General features: G+C 41.8%; 1 protein-coding gene across 2 annotated transcripts in view; it reads right to left on the reverse strand.

Moving 5' to 3' along the window:
- rb1 (retinoblastoma 1) overlaps window positions 1-18,829 on the reverse strand; it is a 237,032-nt gene that overhangs the window by 31,194 nt on the left and 187,009 nt on the right. The window lies entirely within an intron of this gene.

Raw genomic sequence — 18,829 nt, forward strand, 5'->3', positions numbered from 1 at the left:
CTCAGCTTGGCCCAAGTACAAAGGCAACGCAAATTATTCTCATCATCTTTTCACCTTGCATAACTAAACATTTGCAGAAAATAACACTATCCGAAAAAATATTAACTGCACAGGTAAAGCACTAATTTTCCAACAGATTAGCAATAGAAACAGAGTAGTCTCAGTGCATTGGTTTTCTATCCCAAACCAATACCGAAATTTCTCAAAACTTTATATGCTTGCAGCAATATTCTTTGTGTACCTTCCGTTTACAGGACTAAACAAATGGAAGAGGTGGAAGGAAGTAAAAATTTAAATGCACGGGAAAGAGACAAAATGGTGAGAAAGAGTAAAATGAAAAAGATGTGAAATTAGAGTGATGCTTACAGGAGCACTCCAATGAAATGCATCAAAGTTTCAAAACATCTGTGGTATTTTGAGAAGGGCAATGGAACATTTTGCATTAGAGTAGTCAAGCATGGCCCCCAGAATGGTGTGATGAAGTGTTTACTGAGTCAGTGTCACTACATGGGAAGACAATGAGGAAGGGAACGTCATAGTACCACACAGCACAGAAGGCAGCCATTTGGCCCATCATGTTTGTGCTGGCGCATTGGAAGAACTATCAAATTAGTCCCACTCTACCACTCTTTCCCTTTAACCCTGAAAATTTCTCCTTTTCAAGTATATGTTAACAACAACTTTGAACCAAACACACAAACTGAATGTGCTGCCAAAAGCTTGGTCAAAGCGGCAGGTTTTAAGCAGTGCCTTAAAGGATGACAGAGAGGTAGAGAGGAAGAGAGGTTTAGTTAAGGGGAAATTTCCAGAACCAAGGGCCTAGATCGTCAAAGGCATGGACGCCAATGATGAAGTAATGAGGGATGCACAAGAGGCCAGAACTGTAAGAGCTCAGGGTTCTAGAGGAAGTTACAGAGGTAGGGATTGGCGAGGCCATGAAAGGATTTGAAAACATGAATGACAATTTTAAGATAGCGGTCAGAGGGATGGAGTCGATGCCAAGGGAACAGGGTTTGTGGTGCGGATTTGAGGCAATATCTTTGATCTTCTCGATGTCTAACTAAAGGAAATTACTGCATATCTAATACTGGATGTTGGACAAGCAGTGTGACAAATCAGAGGCAGTGGAGGGGTTGAAAAAGGTGCTGGCGAGTTAGACCAGAGTATGTTCAATCCCCTTTTGAAAGTTACCATTGCTTAACACACTTTTAGGTAGTGCATTCCAAATCATAACAATTTTCCACATAAAAAAATAATTTTCCCAGATTTTTCACCATTCTAAATTTGTATCCTGTGGTTAATAACTCTCATGCCAACAAAACATTTTCTCCTGTTTACTCCAGCAAAACCCCTCATAATTTTGATTATCTCCATCAAATAACCCCCTTAACTTTCCCTTTTCTGGGAAGAACAATTCCAGCTTCTCTAGTCTCTCCACATAGCTCAAGTCCCTCATCTCTGTTACCATTCTAGTAAATCTCATCTCCACCTTCTGCAAGGCCTTGATATCCTTCCTAGAATTGGGCACAATAGTCCAGTTGAGGCCGAATCAAGATATGTATATTTTTCTTATGCACCTCCTGGAAGCCAACTAAAGTTCCATTGACATAATCCTGTCAGTAGGCTGTGAAAACAATGGTTCCAGTCTACGTTTGAAACATACAACACAACTTGCATAAATTATTAGCTTTTGTTTTAGCTATACTGTTCCATGTTTCTTCTTCTATGTACTGTTTTTTTCTGTAAATAAATCTAAACAACTAGTTTTAGCTTATTCAGCAGGGCTACTGTAGTCTAGGTCTAATCTTAAATGCTCAGTGATTAATACAGGACTCCTGAGATCCCACCCATCCTGTTATTTTGTCATAAGTAAAGATGGAAAAATACAGTTTACACCTCTTAATTGAAGTTATCTGTTTCAATTTTTTTTTCTTCCAGCAAAATGTACCTTGTGCTCTTTTATTAAAATAACTTAATACAGACTATTGCGTGATGTAATGTAGTTCAATTCTGTAAATTCAAAGTCATTTTACATTTGCAAAGGAATTCTAATCATCCAATAGTCTGTATTAAGTTATTTTAATAAAAGAGCACAAGGTACATTTTGCTGGAAGAAAGAAAATTGAAACAGATAACTTCAATTAAGAGGTGCAAACTGTATATTTCCATCTTTACTTGTGACAAAAGAACAGGGTGGAATCTCAGGAGTCCTGTATTAATTGTTTAACATTAGACCTAGGCGACAGTAGCCCGACATGGCAGAGAATAAAGATACAAATTATAGTTCAATGTCTTACAGGAATAGTAATCTAGCTGTTAAGTAAACAAAACAAGAGGATCAACTTTGAACAGCCAACTCATTCAAAGCAGCATTTTCTTGAAATAGTGTTGGCAAGATTGTGTAATGAAAAATTGTGTAATTCATACAAGTAACAGCAAGAACAGTGTACAATCATAAATTTACAAACCAAAATCCTGAGTCATGAGCAAAATTATCTTTACTTGGAGTCCAACTGTTACTTAATTATGTGCAAACTAGTAGATCACAGACTTCATTGAACTATTGAAAACCAGCAGCATACAATAATGTCTCGAGTTCAAGTGCAAATAAGACCCAAAACATTCAAAGATACTACATCCAACATGTAGTCTCTGTAACTGTGCCACCTTTCTTCCCCAAGGTGATCACGCTCATGTAGTAATAAAGAAGTCAATTATCAGGAAATAATCCATTGAGTAATACATCAAATATGTTAATCTCCTTCCTCATATCCATCTTCTTAAAGCCAGTAACCCATGGTGGGATATAGTTCCACCGGGGCTGTCAATATCAGTGGCCAGTCTTTGTATTGGAAATTGAGATGCTAGAATAGAAAACAGATGGAGGGGTAGTCACTGAGGTGGAGATGACCTGTGAGCAAGCATTGGAATCTGAAAAATGAAAGCAGTCCTGATCTAAAAAATAAACCACCATGTTAACCAATATCTCACTGACCACAATTTGGATCAATTTCTCTCTCTATTGGCATGAGAATAATTCCCAATTTTTCATAATTTATAAACATGGTTGCTTGCCAAAAAAGATTTTGTTTTGTTTAATGGTTTGTGATTTTTCCTGCTGTGTTTACCAGCCCATTTGTCTCCACCCACTCATTTTAATGGGAGGATAACCGCAGGTTGGCAAGTAAGTGGGAAACCCTGGCCACGACACTCAAAGGCCAGATGGCACGTTCTACTCTGCCTAAGTCACGGAAAGTAAATACGTTCAAGCATCCAAAACTGCAAACACAACAGGAAATAGTGTTTAATACTTCAGGTCAAACCAGCATAAACAAGCAGCATTGTGATAAACTGCAGATAACATGGAACAGAATGTCCTCATCACAATAGTCAAACAGCAACTGAGCAGGGGTTCCATTTAAGTGAAATCATCACACTGACACGGTCATACAAACATCAACCATCTTTAAGAGTAGTATTAAATTCTTGACCTTTTTTGACCCCTACCAATGTATTGAAGCTGACAAAATGGAAAATTCCAATTCTACATCACAAATAACTTGCACTTTTAACACACTTTACAGATAGTGCTACAGAAATCTGGAGAGTGTCATGTGCTGCCTTTCCCTGCTTTCTGTTTTACACATCTTACTTTGCTGTTTATTTGACTCCACTCCACCTTCCACTGTGCTTTTTAATGAGAGTATAACACTTGAAGAGCAAACAAAGTCATAATTCCTGGGGTCCTGCCTGACCACCAGAAGTGCAGCTAGGCAAAGTTTCCAGCAGCCAGTCTGTTCTGCCCAGATACTTGGCATTTGCATGGGGAAGGAGGGCAGTGGGGACAGAATGCATCTATACCATCTACATTTTCCTCCTATGAAATGAATCAATTCTACATGTAGGAAAATTAATGTTGTCTTTCTAAAAACTTTAATTGGATGGTTACCCGAAGCAAAAATGCCTAATTATAAAATATTGCTATTGTAATTTTTGCAATTTCCACTTTAGACAGTAATTTGAGTTAACATGACAGTTCTATCAAGAACTTTGAAAACCACAGCCCAACCTCAAAGAGTGTAACAGGAAATTCAATTTCTAGCAGCAGTGGTGATATCATTTCAGCAATTAAGGTAGTTTGCTTTTAAATATAAAAATACTGGCCAGAGTTAGAATATATTTTAAAACAGAAATAATTTGCAGGGTTCATCATGGATGTTGTTATTTATAGTTCGTTTTCGTGTGGGTGTGGAGCCAATGAAATCACAGTAATGCAAGGCTGAATCTGATTAAAAATCAGTAAAAAGTTACTGGCATGTCTCACATTGGTACAGGAAACAGCTTGAAGCTAAAAGAGCTTTATTAACTTTTTAACGTTTGTTTCAGGTCTCTTGAACTTGAATTTCAGTAGTGCAAGAATTACAAAAAGCCCCATGATGTATGAAAATGAGGATAGCCTTAAACAACAGGAATGTGCATGTGCTTAGTGGCAAATTACAATGCAATTGAATGCTGAGAAATTTGAAGTTTAAGAAGGGAAACTAGTTCATCTTGGAACAGACATAAAATCCTTGAACTTTCAAAGTTGGTTGTGTCAGCATTGCTCATAGGAAGCTGACTGTACTGGAGACAACCATCAGTCCTTAATAGCCAAGGGAATGAAACATATACTGAAAGATGACAAATACAGTGAAATATAAAATGTATATCTACTGTGTCAGGACAGTCCAAATTCGTAATAAAAACAGAAAATGCTGATAAAACTCAGCAGGTCTGGCAACATCTGTGGAGGGAGAGAGTTAATGTTTTGAGTCCGTATGACGCTTCTTCAGAGCTATAGAGAAGTAGAAATATGATGTGATGGATTTTATACTGTTTAAGAGGGGGTGGAGTAGGTGGAGCAAGATAGAAAGTCAAGGACAAGTGACAGCTAAGGCGAGAATGACAAAGCTGTCATGGACACAAGACAAAGGGAGTATTAATGGTAGTGGTAAAGAGTAAAGACGGTGCTGATAGTGGCATAAAGATAAGATAGCAGAAGGTGTTAATAGCAGAACAAGGGTAGGTGCTCTGTGAAAGCAAAACGCAGAAACAAGTGACAGGGAGGGGAGGTTAGGAAAAAAGGATTAAAAAGTGAACAAATAAATAAAAGAATAAAATTTTAAAAATAAATAAATAAAAATTGGATTAAAAAAGGGGTCAAGACAGAGGAGAGAGGTCATGGTCTGAAGCTGTTGAACTCAATGTTAAGTCTGGCAGGCTGTAAAATGCCTAATCAGAAGACGAGGTGCTGTTCCTCCAGTTTGCGTTGGGCTTCACTGGAACATTGCAATAGGCCAAGGATGGACATGTGGGTGTGAGAGCAGGATGGTGAGTTGAAATGGCAAGTGACAGGAAGGTCTGGGTCATGCTTACGGACTGAGCAAAGGTGTTCCGCAAAGCGGTCACCCCATCTGCGTTTAGTCTCCCCAGTGTAGAGGAGACAGCATTGGGAGCGGTGAATACAATGGACCAAGTTGAAGGAGGTGCAAGTAAAGTGCTGTTTCACCTGAAAGGAGTGTTTGGAACATTGGACAGTGAGGGGGAAGGAGGTAAAGGCGCAGGTGTTGCGCCTTCTGGATTGCATGAGAAGGGGATGAGGAGTTGGGGGTGATGGAGGAGTGGACCAGGGTGTCACGGAGGGAATGGTTCCTACAGAATGCTGACAGGGTGGTTGAGAGGAAGATGTGTTTGGTGGTGACATCATGCTGGAGTTGGCGGAAATGGCAGAGGATGATCCTTTGAATGCAGAGGCTGGTGGGGTGAAAAGTGAGGACAAGGGCAACACTATTTTGGTTCTGGGAGGGAAGGGAAGGGGTGAGGGAAGAAGTGCGAGAGACGGCTTGGACACGTTGAGGGCCCTGTCAAACACAGTGGGGAGGCTCTCTCGGTTAAGGAAAAAGGGAGACATGTCAGAAGCACTATTTTGGAAGGTGGCATCATCGGAATAGATGCGACAGAGGAGCTGAGAGAATGGGATGGAGCCCTTACAGGAAGCAGGGTGTGAGGAGCTATAGTCAAGGTAGCTGTGGGAGTTGACGGGCTTGCAATGAATATTGGTGGACAGTCTATCACCAGAAATGGAGACAGAGAGGTCAAGGAAGGGAAGGGAAGTGTTGGGGATGGACCACGTGAGGGTGAGAGAGGGGTGGAAATTGGAAGCAAAATTGATAAATTTTTCCACGTCAGATGAGAACATGAAGCAGCACCAATGCCAATGTAAAGAGTTGTGGGAGGGTGCCTGAGTAGGACTGGAACAAGGAATGTTCCACATACCCAACAAAAAGACAGACATAACTGGGGCCCATGTGGGTACCCATAGCCACACCTTTTATTTGGAGGAAGTGAGACAAGGTAAAGGAGAAATTGTTCGGTGGGAGAACAAGTTCAGCCAGATGGAGGAGAGTGGTGGTGGATGGGGATTGTTCGGGCCTTTGTCAAGGAAGTAGTGGAGTGCCTTCAGACCATCCCGGTGGGGGATGGAGGTGGAGGGATTGGACGTCCATGGTGAAGAGGTGGTGGTTAGGGCCAGGAAACTGGAAATTGTTGATACGGTGTAGAGCATCAGAGGAATCACAAATGTAGATGGGAAGAGACTGGACAAGGGGAGAGAATGGAGTCAAGATAGGAAGAAATGTGTTCCATGGGGCAGGAACAGGCTGACATGATGGGTCTACCGGGACAGTCCTGTTTGTGGATTTTGGGAAGGAAGTAGAAGCGGGCTGTCCGGGATGGGGAGACTATGAGGTTGGAAGCTGAGGAGGGAAGATCTCCAGAGAAGATGAGGTCAGCAACAGTCCTGGAAACAATGTACCAAATATATGCAGGGGGAGGTAGGAAGAAATGTCTGACGGTTGGTGCTCAGCCTCTGCAAGGTAGAGGTCTGTACGCCAGACAACAACAGCACCACTCTTGTCGGCAGGTTTTATAACAGTCCAAATCCGTACACACCTTTCTCCCAACTCCATGTTTGAATCATCACCTAGACCATCTACTTCCATCACCATAACATTATACGACTGTTCCTCTACCTCAGTCAATCAGCTTCTAAAATTCTTATCCATGTTTTTGTTATCTCTAGACACAACTATTCCAATATTCTCATGGCTGATCTCCCATTTTCCATAAACTTGAGCTTATCCAGAACTCTGCTGCCTGTATTCTAACTCACACCAAGTCCCGGTCATATATAAACCCCTTTTCTTGCTGATCTACACTGGCTTTAAAATTCTCACCATTGTGTTCAAATCCCTCCATGACTTCACTCCTCCCTACCTCTGTAACCTCCTACAACCTTCTGAAATCTCTCCATTAATTCTGGCCTCTTATGCATTCTCAATTTCCAGGTGGTGACTGCTGTTAACATGATAAATATAGCACTGATTTTGCACAGAGCAAGAAGGGAGAAAGAAAGAAGGAAAGTAATAAGGAAATAAAGAAATAAAGACTGCCAATTGGTACTAAATTAAGAACAGTTTTGTGCTGGAGGTCCATATAGGATTAGGACTTCCCAAACCCCATTTCGCATAGGACCCTTTGATCTAATGAAAGACTTTCATCAATATCAGCTGGATTTGAGACTTGTTCCAGAGGTGAAGCGCCAATGTGTTGCTCAGTTGTCAGTTTGTTTTCTGTTAACCTCTTTAACATTAACGAACATAACTATTTTACAAAAATCCCCAGAAACTGAAAAAAAATCTGCCACATCAAACTTGGTGATAAGAAACTCGGCAACTTAAAGATGGTGGAAAGGGCTGAACCCATAAGGTCAATGTCTTTACAGCATTGTTTGTGGACCAGAAGGAGCACGAGTCCAACAAGCCACTCAGTAACCTCTCCTCCACCCTCAGGACACTTCACAATTGGACCCTCCCCCCGCAAAAGGGACAACCCTCATGACCACCGCTTGACGTTGCAATTGGGACACTCCCCAGACCACTACCATATCCCTCACCCCAGGATCTTGCTCACACCTCCAATTCACCTACCTGCTCTCGTAGGCTTCCACTCTATGAAACAGACATCCCGCCCAAAAGGCCTCTGGCTTGTCAATCAAGCTTCCTGTTTGCGGGAACTCCAATTAAAGGAGACCTGCAGTTAAACCTGGCAGATCATTCAGGTCTTCTAGGTATCCCGGCAGGTCATTCAGGTCATCTAGGTTTCCTGACCTCATAACAGCTCCATCTACGGAACTTGCCTCCAGACTAAAATTCAGGCACCAGTTCTTAAAATAACCAACCTGCTTTTCCCTTGTGGTTAACTTAGTACCTGATAGGAGGAATCCTCCCCAACCAAAGCAAATCACTCGTCAATGCAATGAAAAGCCAGTGAAGAATTTTTTTTAGAAGATATTTCTGTGGAATATTTATGTGGAACGGTTATAGGACATTCTGATAGCTCCCTGCATTCCTATTTTCTAAAATAAGGTTTATCTTAATTTCCTTAAAAAGATGGCGTTTTCATCCAATGACCTGTTTTATACCCATAATTTTCAGGTTTACATTTATATGACATAAAATAAACAAAACAAATACAGACAAAGAGTCACAGAGAATAATAATTCTAGGAGTACAGAGCGAGATCACCTTTGTGTTGTGCTGAGTAGCAGCAATGAAATGCACAACTAGCCTGACCACCTAGGCTAGGAAGGAGAGAGGGGAAAGAGAGAAACATCAGTGACTATAGTGTGTTTTTGCTGCAGCTGTGAGCAAGAAGATTATGCTCAATTATGATGCTCTTATTACCAAATAACCCATCATTATTTAGTGTCAGACATTACCATAGCTATTCACTCGAAATCATTCAAACATTATGCAATATAAATTTGTGCAAAAACTATACCACGTTCACTTACCTTAACACGTCTGATTACATTAATAGCTGATGACCTCTTATTATTCAGTTCTGAAAAAGAGTCCAAACTTAAATCTGTCTGTTCTCTCCACGGATTTTCAGCATTTTCAGTTTTTTTGTTTTGTTCCCAACTTTCAGTCTTGTACTTTAAACTTTATCTCTATTGGTCATTCATCCTCAGCAACAAATGGGTTATTGGCAAAGTAGAACTAAGAAATGAAGGCAGGCATTCCTATGGCTTAATAAGTCTTCTCTTGGGGAACAATACATGAGTGTCTCACCTCAGAAACAGAGAATTCCGGAAAACACTGGAACTGCCCCAGCAGGGTTAACATTTTGGGTTCAGCCCTTTGTCAGAACTGAATGATGAACAAGCATCTTTACAGAATCAGAAAGAAACCAACTAGTGGGAAAGTTATAGAGGAAAAAATTTGAGAGGAAATTAAATGGAGTTGCAAGTAGAGAGTAGTTATAATGGGGGAGGGGTTTAATTATCCTAAACAGACTTGGATAATAATAGTGTAAAGGGCAGAAAGGGGCGGAAGTTTCTAGTGTGCGTTCAGGAGAATTTTCTACATCAATATGTTTCCAGTCCAACGAAGGAGCAGGTATTGCTGGATCTGGTTCTGGGTCGATCAAGTGTCAGTGGGGAACATTTAGGGAACAGTGATCATTGTATCATAGCAGGTTGGCTAGGAAAAGGACAGAGCAAGAATAAATAATTGTAGGAGGTCCAACTTCAAAGGGGTAAGAATGGATCTGTCCCAGATGAATTGGAATTAAAAATTGGCAAGGAAAGCTGCAACAGGACAATGGACTGCTTTCAAAGAGGAGATAATTCAGGTACAGTCAAATGCATTCCCACCAAGGGGAAATGTAGGGCAAACAAATTCAGAGCTCACTGGATCACTTAAGAGATAGAGAGTAAGGTGAAGCAGAAAAAGGGTGCACGTGACAGATGTCAGGTGGATAATACAATTGAGAAACAGGCTCAATGTAGAAGATTCAAAGGGGAAGTGAAAAGCAAAATCAGAGAAGCAAAGAGAGAGTATGAGAAGAAACTGGCAGTAAACACAAAAGGGAACCCCAAAAGTCTTCTGTAGGCATATAAGTAGCAAAAAGATGATAAAAGGAGGAACAAGGTCAATTATGGAGCTAGAAGAGATTTACACAAGGAGTCAAGGGCATTGCTAACATACTAAAGGAGTACTTTGCATCTGACTTTACCAGGGAAGAAAATGCTACCCAAGACATAGAGAAAGAGGATGGAGTTGAGACACTTGTTGGGGTAAAAAATTGATAAAAAAGGAGATATTAGATAGGCTGGCTGTACTTAAAGTTAATAAGTCATCAGGACTAGATGAAATTAATCCATAGATATGGGGGAAGTAAGGGCGGAAATTGCAGAGGCATTGGCCATAACTTTCCAATAATCCTTAGATACAAGGATGGTGCCAGAGGACCAGAGAATTGCAAATGTTACACCTTTGTTCAAAAAAGGCTGCAACGATAATCCCAGCAACCACACACCAGTCAGTTTAACCCTGGCGGTGGGAAGCTTTTAATTCAGGATGAAATGAACAAACACTTGGACAAATGTGTGTTAATTAAGGAAAGCCAGCACGGATTTGTTAAAAGCTAACTTGCTTCAGTTTATTGATGAGGTAACAGAGAGGGGGATGAGGGAAATGCTGCTGATGTGGTGTACATGTACTTCCAAAAAGTTTTTGATAAATTGTCACATAACAGGCTTGTGAGCAAAGTTAGAGCTAATGGAATAAAAGGGGCAGTAGCAGTATAGGTACAATATTGGCCGAACAACAGAAGACAGACAGTAGTAGTTGCTTTTTGGACTGGAGGAAGGTTTATAGTGGAGTTCCCTGGGGATCGGTGTTAGGACCTCTGCTTTTCTTGATATATATTAATCAGCTAGAGCTGTGTGTACAGGGCACAATTTCAAAATTTGCAGATAAAACAAAACTTTGAAGTATTTTGAACTGTTACGAGGATAGTGTTAAACTTCAAAAGTACAGGCTGGTGAATGTACGAACAAGATGCAGATGAAATTTAATGCAGAGAAATGTGAAGAGATTCATTTTGATAGGAAGAACAAGGAGAGGTAATATAAAATAAAGGGTACAACTCTAAAGGGAATGCAGAAGTAGGGGACCTGAGTATGTACACAAATTATTGTAGATAGCAGTGCGGATTGAGAGCAGTTACTAAAGCATACGGGACATATAAACATACAAAATAGGAGCAAAAGTAGGCCATTCGGCCCCTTGAGCCTGCTCCACCATTCAATAAGATCATGGCTTATTGGTTTGTGCTTTGAATTCCAAATTCCCAGCTACCCCCGATAACCTTTGATCCCCTTGCCTAACAAGAATCTATCTACCTCCGCCTTAAGAATATTCAATGACACCACCTCCACCGCCTTCAGAGGCAGAGAATTCCAAAGTCATACAACCCTAGAGAAAAAAAATTCACATCTCTATCCTAAAAGGGCAACCACTAATTTTAAAACAGTGACCCTAGTTCTGGAGTCACCCACCAGAGGAAACATCCTTTCCACATCCACCTTGTCAATACTGTTCAGGATCTTATATACTTCAATCAAGTCACCCCTCACTCTTCTAAACTCCAGCAAAAACAAGCCCAGTCTATCTAACCTTTCTTCATAAGACAACCCGCTCATTCCAGGTATCAATCTCTTCTGAATCACCACCAACGCATTTACATCGTTCCTGAAATAAGGAAACCAAAACCGCACACAATACTCGAGATTTCACATTTCACCAATGCCCTGTATAACTGGCACCCTGGACTTTATAAATAGAGGCATAGGATACAAAAGTAAGGAAGTTATGATAAACTTATATAAAACACTGGCTCGGCTTCAACTGGAGTAGTGTGTTCAGAGCTGGGCACCACACTTTAGGAAGTATGTGAAGGCATCGGAGAGGGTGCAGAAAAGATGAACACGAATGGTTACAGGGATGAGGGACTGCAGTTATGTGGATAGATTTGAAAGTCTGTAGCTGTTCTCCTTGGAGAAAAGGTTGAGAGAAGATTTGATAGAGGTGTTTAAAACCATGAGGGGTCTGTATAGACCACATAGGGAGAAACTTCCCATTGGTGGATGATTGAGATCGCGAGGACACCGATTTAAGGTGACTGGCAAAATCAACGGCAACATGAGAAAAAGCTTTTTTAGGCACCTAATGATTAGGATCTGGAATTCACTGCCTGAAAGCAAGGTGGAGGTAGTTCAATTGTGGCTTCCAAAACAGAATTGGACCATTGTCTGAAAAGAAAAAAATTGCAGGGATACAGGGGACAGGGGAATATGACTAGGTGAGTTACACTTGCAGAGAGCCAGCACAGACACGAAAGGTTGAATGGCCTCCTCTGTGCTGTAACCAATGACTATAGTATGACATCACATTGCAGTAATTATATACAAACATACACATGAACGAGGAGCAAGAGTAGGCCATTCAGCCCCTCATGCCTGCTCCACTATTTAATAAGATCATACTGATACACTGTAAATACAAATCAAATGTGCGTATCATGCAACTGTTCAAATATAGACTGCTAAAAAATTTTGCCTATGCTGTGCAACCTACATTTTCATTCCTGCTGTGTTCCTACCCTGTGCGTCCCAAGATTCATTTCAGAAAAGATGCGCCTACTGTAACAGATCTCATTACAAATTCACACTCGAGTCAATGCTACCTAACAGTCAACTCGCATTTCACAAGTCCCAGAGGGACAATAACTTAGCGCTGCTTTTCCGACACTGTGAGGGCTGTTAGGCAACACCTTTGACTACAATAGAAATAGAGATGGGAATTAATCTTTTGTCAGCGTTTTACTGTTGCGAGTGGGATTTGCAGGAAGTGGGATCTGCAGGTCAAATTTTAGTGTGGAGGGCAGGACTTACAGACAGCTTTTCAACTTGGTGAGGTGATCTTCAAGAAAACCAGAAAAGGAGTGCCAATACGGTGCACAGAATTTTTAAAAATGTGTGTACTGGGAGTCCTGGAAGACTGGTGCACAAGGCCACCCAGGTCCCTTGGTACATCAATATTTCCCACTCTATCACCATTTATATAATATTCTGCCATTCTGTTTTTCCAACCGAAGTGAATAACTTCACACTTGTCCACGTAATATTGCATCTGCCATGTATTTGCCCACTCACTCAACCTGTCTAAATCGCCTTGAAGCCTCTTAACACCCTCATCGCTCACATTCCCACCAAGTTTCGTGTCACCAGCAAACTTGGAAGTATTACATTTGGGTCCCTCATCCAAATCATTGATATATATTGTGAATAGCTGGGGCCCAAGAACTGATTGCTGCCGTAGCCCACTAGTCACAGCTGCCACTCCAAAAAAGACTCCTTTATTCCTACTCTGTTTCCTTTTGACAGCAAGTCTTTATTAACTACTTGTAACTATATACAAATATACAGTAAAAAGTACAAGCATGGAGCTATCTCCATCTTAGGTCCTAACGCGTCTCTGGCCAACACCACACTGACCCTAGGTCTAAGTCACATGCCTTCTTACGTCACTGTGTGGGCAGCACTATACTAAGTCCCACATTAACCCTGAATGTGCCAGACCCTTCTACTGCAATGGCTAAGGGGAAAATAAGGACAGCAGGACAAATTGGATAGTTGTTTCAAAGAGCCAACATAGTTATCAGGGGCTGAGTGGTATCCTTCTAAAAAATGAAATAACAATTTAGTTGTTGCCCTGGTTCAGCTGAGCCAGACTGCATAAAATGCGCACCCTTTTAATTGACTGCAAAAAGCAAACTTGTTTTCAGTTCTCTTACCATGGCCTACATGCGAGTTAGCTGCAACACCATTTATTTGCATAATATCACAGTAAAACCCCAGTTCATCTGATTAGGAAACCAGAAAGGTGTAGGTGAATACAATGAATATGGTTTCAACCCATTGTACAAACAGGCTGTCTACCAATAGAGATTGGTACAATTTCAATTCAACTGACAGATACTGAGAAGTGTCTTCACGGACAAGAGCAGCACAAGGCTTCACATTCCCTGTGCCATCCAGATTCTAATTGTCGATATACTTACATATTATATTCCTATATAGTATATTCCTATCATTGGCATCATTAGCTTCAACCTATAATTGGGTGGGCAGATCAGATATAAAACAATGAACTGACTTGTTTTATACATGCATAAAATTACATCTCAGCTTTGGAAAATACAACTGGTGCTAAACAGTACTGATAACACAACAGATAAAAGCAAAAAACTGCGGATGCTGGAAATCCAAAACAAAAAACAAAAATACCTGGAAAAACTCAGCAGGTCTGGCAGCATCTGCGGAGAGGAGCACAGTTAACGTTTCGAGTCCGCATGACTCTTCAACAGAACTAAGGAAAAATAGAAAATGGGTGAAATATAAGCTGGTTTAAGGGGGGGGAGGTGGGACAAGAAGAGCTGGATAGAGGGCCAGTGATAGGTGGAGATAACCAAAAGATGTCACAAACAAAAGGACAAAGAGGTGTTGAAGGTGGTGATATTATCTAAAGGAATGTGGTAATTAAGGGTAGAAAGCAGGACGAGCAAGGTACAGATAGCCCTAGTGGGGGTGGGGTGGGGTGAAGGAATCGAAAAAGGCTAATTGGTAGAGATAAAACAATGGATGGAAATACATTTAAAAATAATGGAAATAGGTGGGAAAAGAAAAATCTATATAAATTATTGGAAAAAACAAAAAGGAGGGGGAAAATCGGTAAGTGGGTGGGGACGGAGGAGAGAGTTCATGATCTAAAATTGTTGAACTCAATATTCAGTCCGGAAGGCTGTAAAGTGCCTAGTCGGAAGATGAGGTGCTGTTCCTCCAGTTTGCGTTGAGCTTCACTGGAACAACGCAGCAAGCCAAGGACGGACATGAAGGGAAGATGTGTTCACCCCCCCACCGGCGGCATTCTGTAGGGATCGTTCCCTCCGGGACACCCTGGTCCACTCCTCCATCACCCCTTACTCCTCAACCCCCACCTATGGCACCACGCAGAAGATGCAACACCTGCCCCTTCACTTCCTCTCTCCTCACCGTCCAAGGGCCCAAACACTCCTTTCAAGTGAAGCAGCATTTCACTTGCATTTCCCCTAACTTAGTCTACTGTATTCGTTGCTCCCAATGCAGTCTCCTCTACATTGGAGAGACCAAACGCAAACTGGGCGACCGCTTTGCAGAACACCTGCGGTCTGTCCGCAAGAAAGATCCAAACCTCCCTGTCGCTTGCCATTTTAACACTCCACCCTGCTCTCTTGCCCATATGTCTGTCCTTGGCTTGCTGCATTGTTCCAGTGAAGCCCAACGCAAACTGGAGGAACAGTACCTCATCTTCCGACTAGGCACTTTACAGCCTTCCGGGCTGAATATTGAATTCAACAACTTTAGATCTTAAACTCCCCCTCCCCCCCCATCCCCACCCCGTTTCCTCCCCCTCCCTTTTGTTTTTTTTTGTTTTCAATAATTTATATAGATTTTCCTTTTCCCACCTTTTTCCATTATTTTTAAATCTACAACTAATACCTTGTCAATCTTTCCACCCCACCCCCACTAGAGCTGTACCTTGAGTGTCCTGCCATCCATTCTTAATTAGCACTTTTCTTAGATAATATCACCGCCTTCAACACCTCTTTGATCCTTTTGTCTGTGACATCTTTTGATTATCTGCTCCTATCACTGCTTGCTTATCCCTACAACCACCCCACCCTCAACTTCTCTCCCCCACGCCCCCCACCTTAAACCAGCTTATATTTCACCCCTCTCCTAACTATACTTCAGTTCTGTTGAAGGGTCGTGTGGACCCGAAACGTCGACTCTTTTCTTCTCCACTGATGCTGCCAGACCTGCTGAGTTTTTCCAGGTAATTCGATTTTTGTTTTGGATTTCCAGCATCCGCAGTAGTTTTTTGTTTTTATCTCTAGTAGGCTGTCACTGTCAATGCAAAGGTCTATCTGTATTTGTGGAGGAAAAAAAATAGCCTGATCAACTTCTAAAAACCTATTTTTGCTTTCAAAGAATGCTGATAATCATATGATCAAAGAAAAGTACCCGCTTAGTTGAAGGCCTTTTGAGTTCTTACACAGTGACATCACTGTAGACAGGTAATCTCATAATTAACACTGAGGATTTATTTATGAGCTGGGGTTTGCGCAATATATTTTTGGAATAACTCATACAATGTGATTAGCCCTGGCTATCACAAAAATTACATGACATCAACTTTCTGCAAGCTTTCAGTGGGTTTTCAGTAATTTATGGGTGGCGCTCAGCATGAGCATTTTTTTTAGCATGTCCATCTGGAATTACTCATCAGAATTTATTCCCAAATTATTCCCAATTAAGACGCAGCTCAGTTCACGAATCATCTTGTTTGGGCAAAACTGAGTGCTAGGGCAATTCCTGATTCCAGGCTTAAATATGCATTAGAAGTGCTCCCCACGCCCTCCACAATTGGCTCTGTAATTTAACCCAGTGAATAGCAAAATCACAAAGACCAGGGGGACCCCAGGTTTGACCTGAAATTGATGATAAGCTTGGTCTCAGATAGAATTACAATACAGAAGTTTCAACTGGCTTCAATGCCACTGGATTATAGAGCCTCTTTGTCGATCTCAGGATATCCTAAAAGACTTCACAACCAACTCAATACCTTTGAAGTGTATTCACTGCTATAATACAAGAAATGCAGCAGCCAATTTGCACACAGCAAGATCACATAACATGAAATACTGGCTAGGTGTTTTGTTTTTAGTGATGCTGGTTAACGAATAAGTTTTGGCTAGGACACTGGGAAGAACTCCCTTTTCTTTCCTCTAAATAGTATCATGGAATCACTTATGTCCATGAGGGGCCACATGGAACCTCAGTTTAGCCTTTCATCCTAGAGACCGTGGGCACGATTTTGCATTTGAAGTAGGAAGCCCAACATCGGAAATATTTGTGAGTCCCAACCATACTGAGGAGCAAGTACCCACAGGCCGCAATTTTCCCATGAGGTCAGTCCTAATTAACCGGAGGGTGCATATGCCAGTCAGTTTGCAGCAACAGTCGTGAGATAAAGGTGTGAGCCTGAATGCGCAAGCCCAATTTAAAGGCATGGCAGCAGCTATTATTGTGGCAACCATCCTGCAACTCAATGGCAGGCAAAAGTGCAAAGGGGAAGAGGCAGAGGCCAAGCACGCAAAGCAGGGTTGCCCCATGGTTAATGATGCAGCCCTTAAGGTCATGCTGGAGGCACTGCACGAAAGGCAACAAGTCGTGTTACCATACAGTGGCAGGATAAGGTCATTCAGTCAAACCAAGCAGGCCTGGATGGAGGTGGCAGACCATGTCAGCAGCCAGCCACAGTGCCGTCGAGAGGACCTGTGTGCAATGCAGCAAGAGGTTTAGTGATCTTCTTCGTTCTGACAAGGTAAGTGCAACGTAACAACCAAATAACAAGTCTCCAGGTCTCTTGCCAGCAGCAGACACACCAGCTGAACAGCACAAGGTCACATGGTGCTCCTGTGCATGGAAGAAATATGTGCCCAGGGTAATTGCTGACCCGTCAGCAAGACTCAAAGTTGCTGCTGAGTACCTGACAGCACTGACAAATGCATCTTATTTAAATAAGCCTCTGGTATTGGTGAGAGAGGCCAGCATTGCTTTATCTCTCTTTTATCCTTGCAGGTGAAAAAGGCGCAGAATGCAAGGTAGAGGGCATGCACAGGAGTGAGGAGTGCTCCAGCTCACCATCCTGACCACTAAGGAGGAGGCAGCACTGGAAATTGTGAAAATGGCATACATGAAGAAATGAGTGATGGAGAGATGGGAGTTCCTGTAGAAGATGGTGAAAAGATACTGAATTCTGTAGATGAAGGGGGTGGAGTGCACCCCACCCTGTCAGACAACATTCCAAAACCTCAGCTGTATTTGGAAGCCTCAGCTCTGCAGACGCATCTGCTATTTGATGCAAGTTCTCATGTTGCCCCCTCATGTTTCCTACAGGGCCAGTTGTGGTATTGCAGCATCGCTGGGGTCCTCAAATGACACAGAACCAACAGACCCAGGACCATCAAATCATTCAGTGCACCCTCCACCAGCAGAGATACAGTCACTGGTATTCATAGGAGTGGCCATCACACAGTCCTTGTGGAGACGAAGGCCTATCTTCACACTGAGGACATCCTCCATTGTGTTGTGTGACACTACCATTATGCTACATGGGACAGACTCAGAATAGACATAACAGCTCAAAACTGGGTATCTAAGAGGTACAGCAGGCAGCAGCAGAATTGTATTCAAGCACAATCTGTAACCTCATGGTCCGACATATCCATCAATCTACCATTACCATCAAGCAGGTGACTAAAACTGGTTCAATGAGAAGTGGAGAGCGTGTCAGCTGCAGCACCAGATATACCTAAAAATGAGATACCAACTTGATGAAGTTACAACACAGACAACACGTGCACTGTCACGACTCACTAGAGGTAGAGTGCTGCAATATCAAGCCCCACTGCTCCCCGAGCCGCGACAAATGTGAAAAGTTTGATCAAACTACATAATTGCTTAATTTAGGTTAACAGAATACGAGCACCAGGTTTGTAAACTTAATAAGTACATAACTGTTTATTAAACAAATTGTCCTTAACCAGTGGCAAAAGAAAGAAATATGAACTGATAATTTCTAACTCTATAACCTAAACGCTACCCCTTCTTAAATCCCGATATACACACGCACATACAAGACGCATAAGACACACAAAAACATGGATTTTAAGGGTGGAATAAAACAGTTCAATAGCACCAATTCCGGAGTACAGGTTTTGACGGGTTGATTTTGATCTATGTCTTCCAAATTCCTTTCAGTTCTTTGCTGATGAC

The sequence above is a fragment of the Cetorhinus maximus genome, chromosome 16 (genome assembly GCF_964194155.1).
Source record: "Cetorhinus maximus chromosome 16, sCetMax3.hap1.1, whole genome shotgun sequence".
Taxonomy (NCBI): domain Eukaryota; kingdom Metazoa; phylum Chordata; class Chondrichthyes; order Lamniformes; family Cetorhinidae; genus Cetorhinus; species Cetorhinus maximus.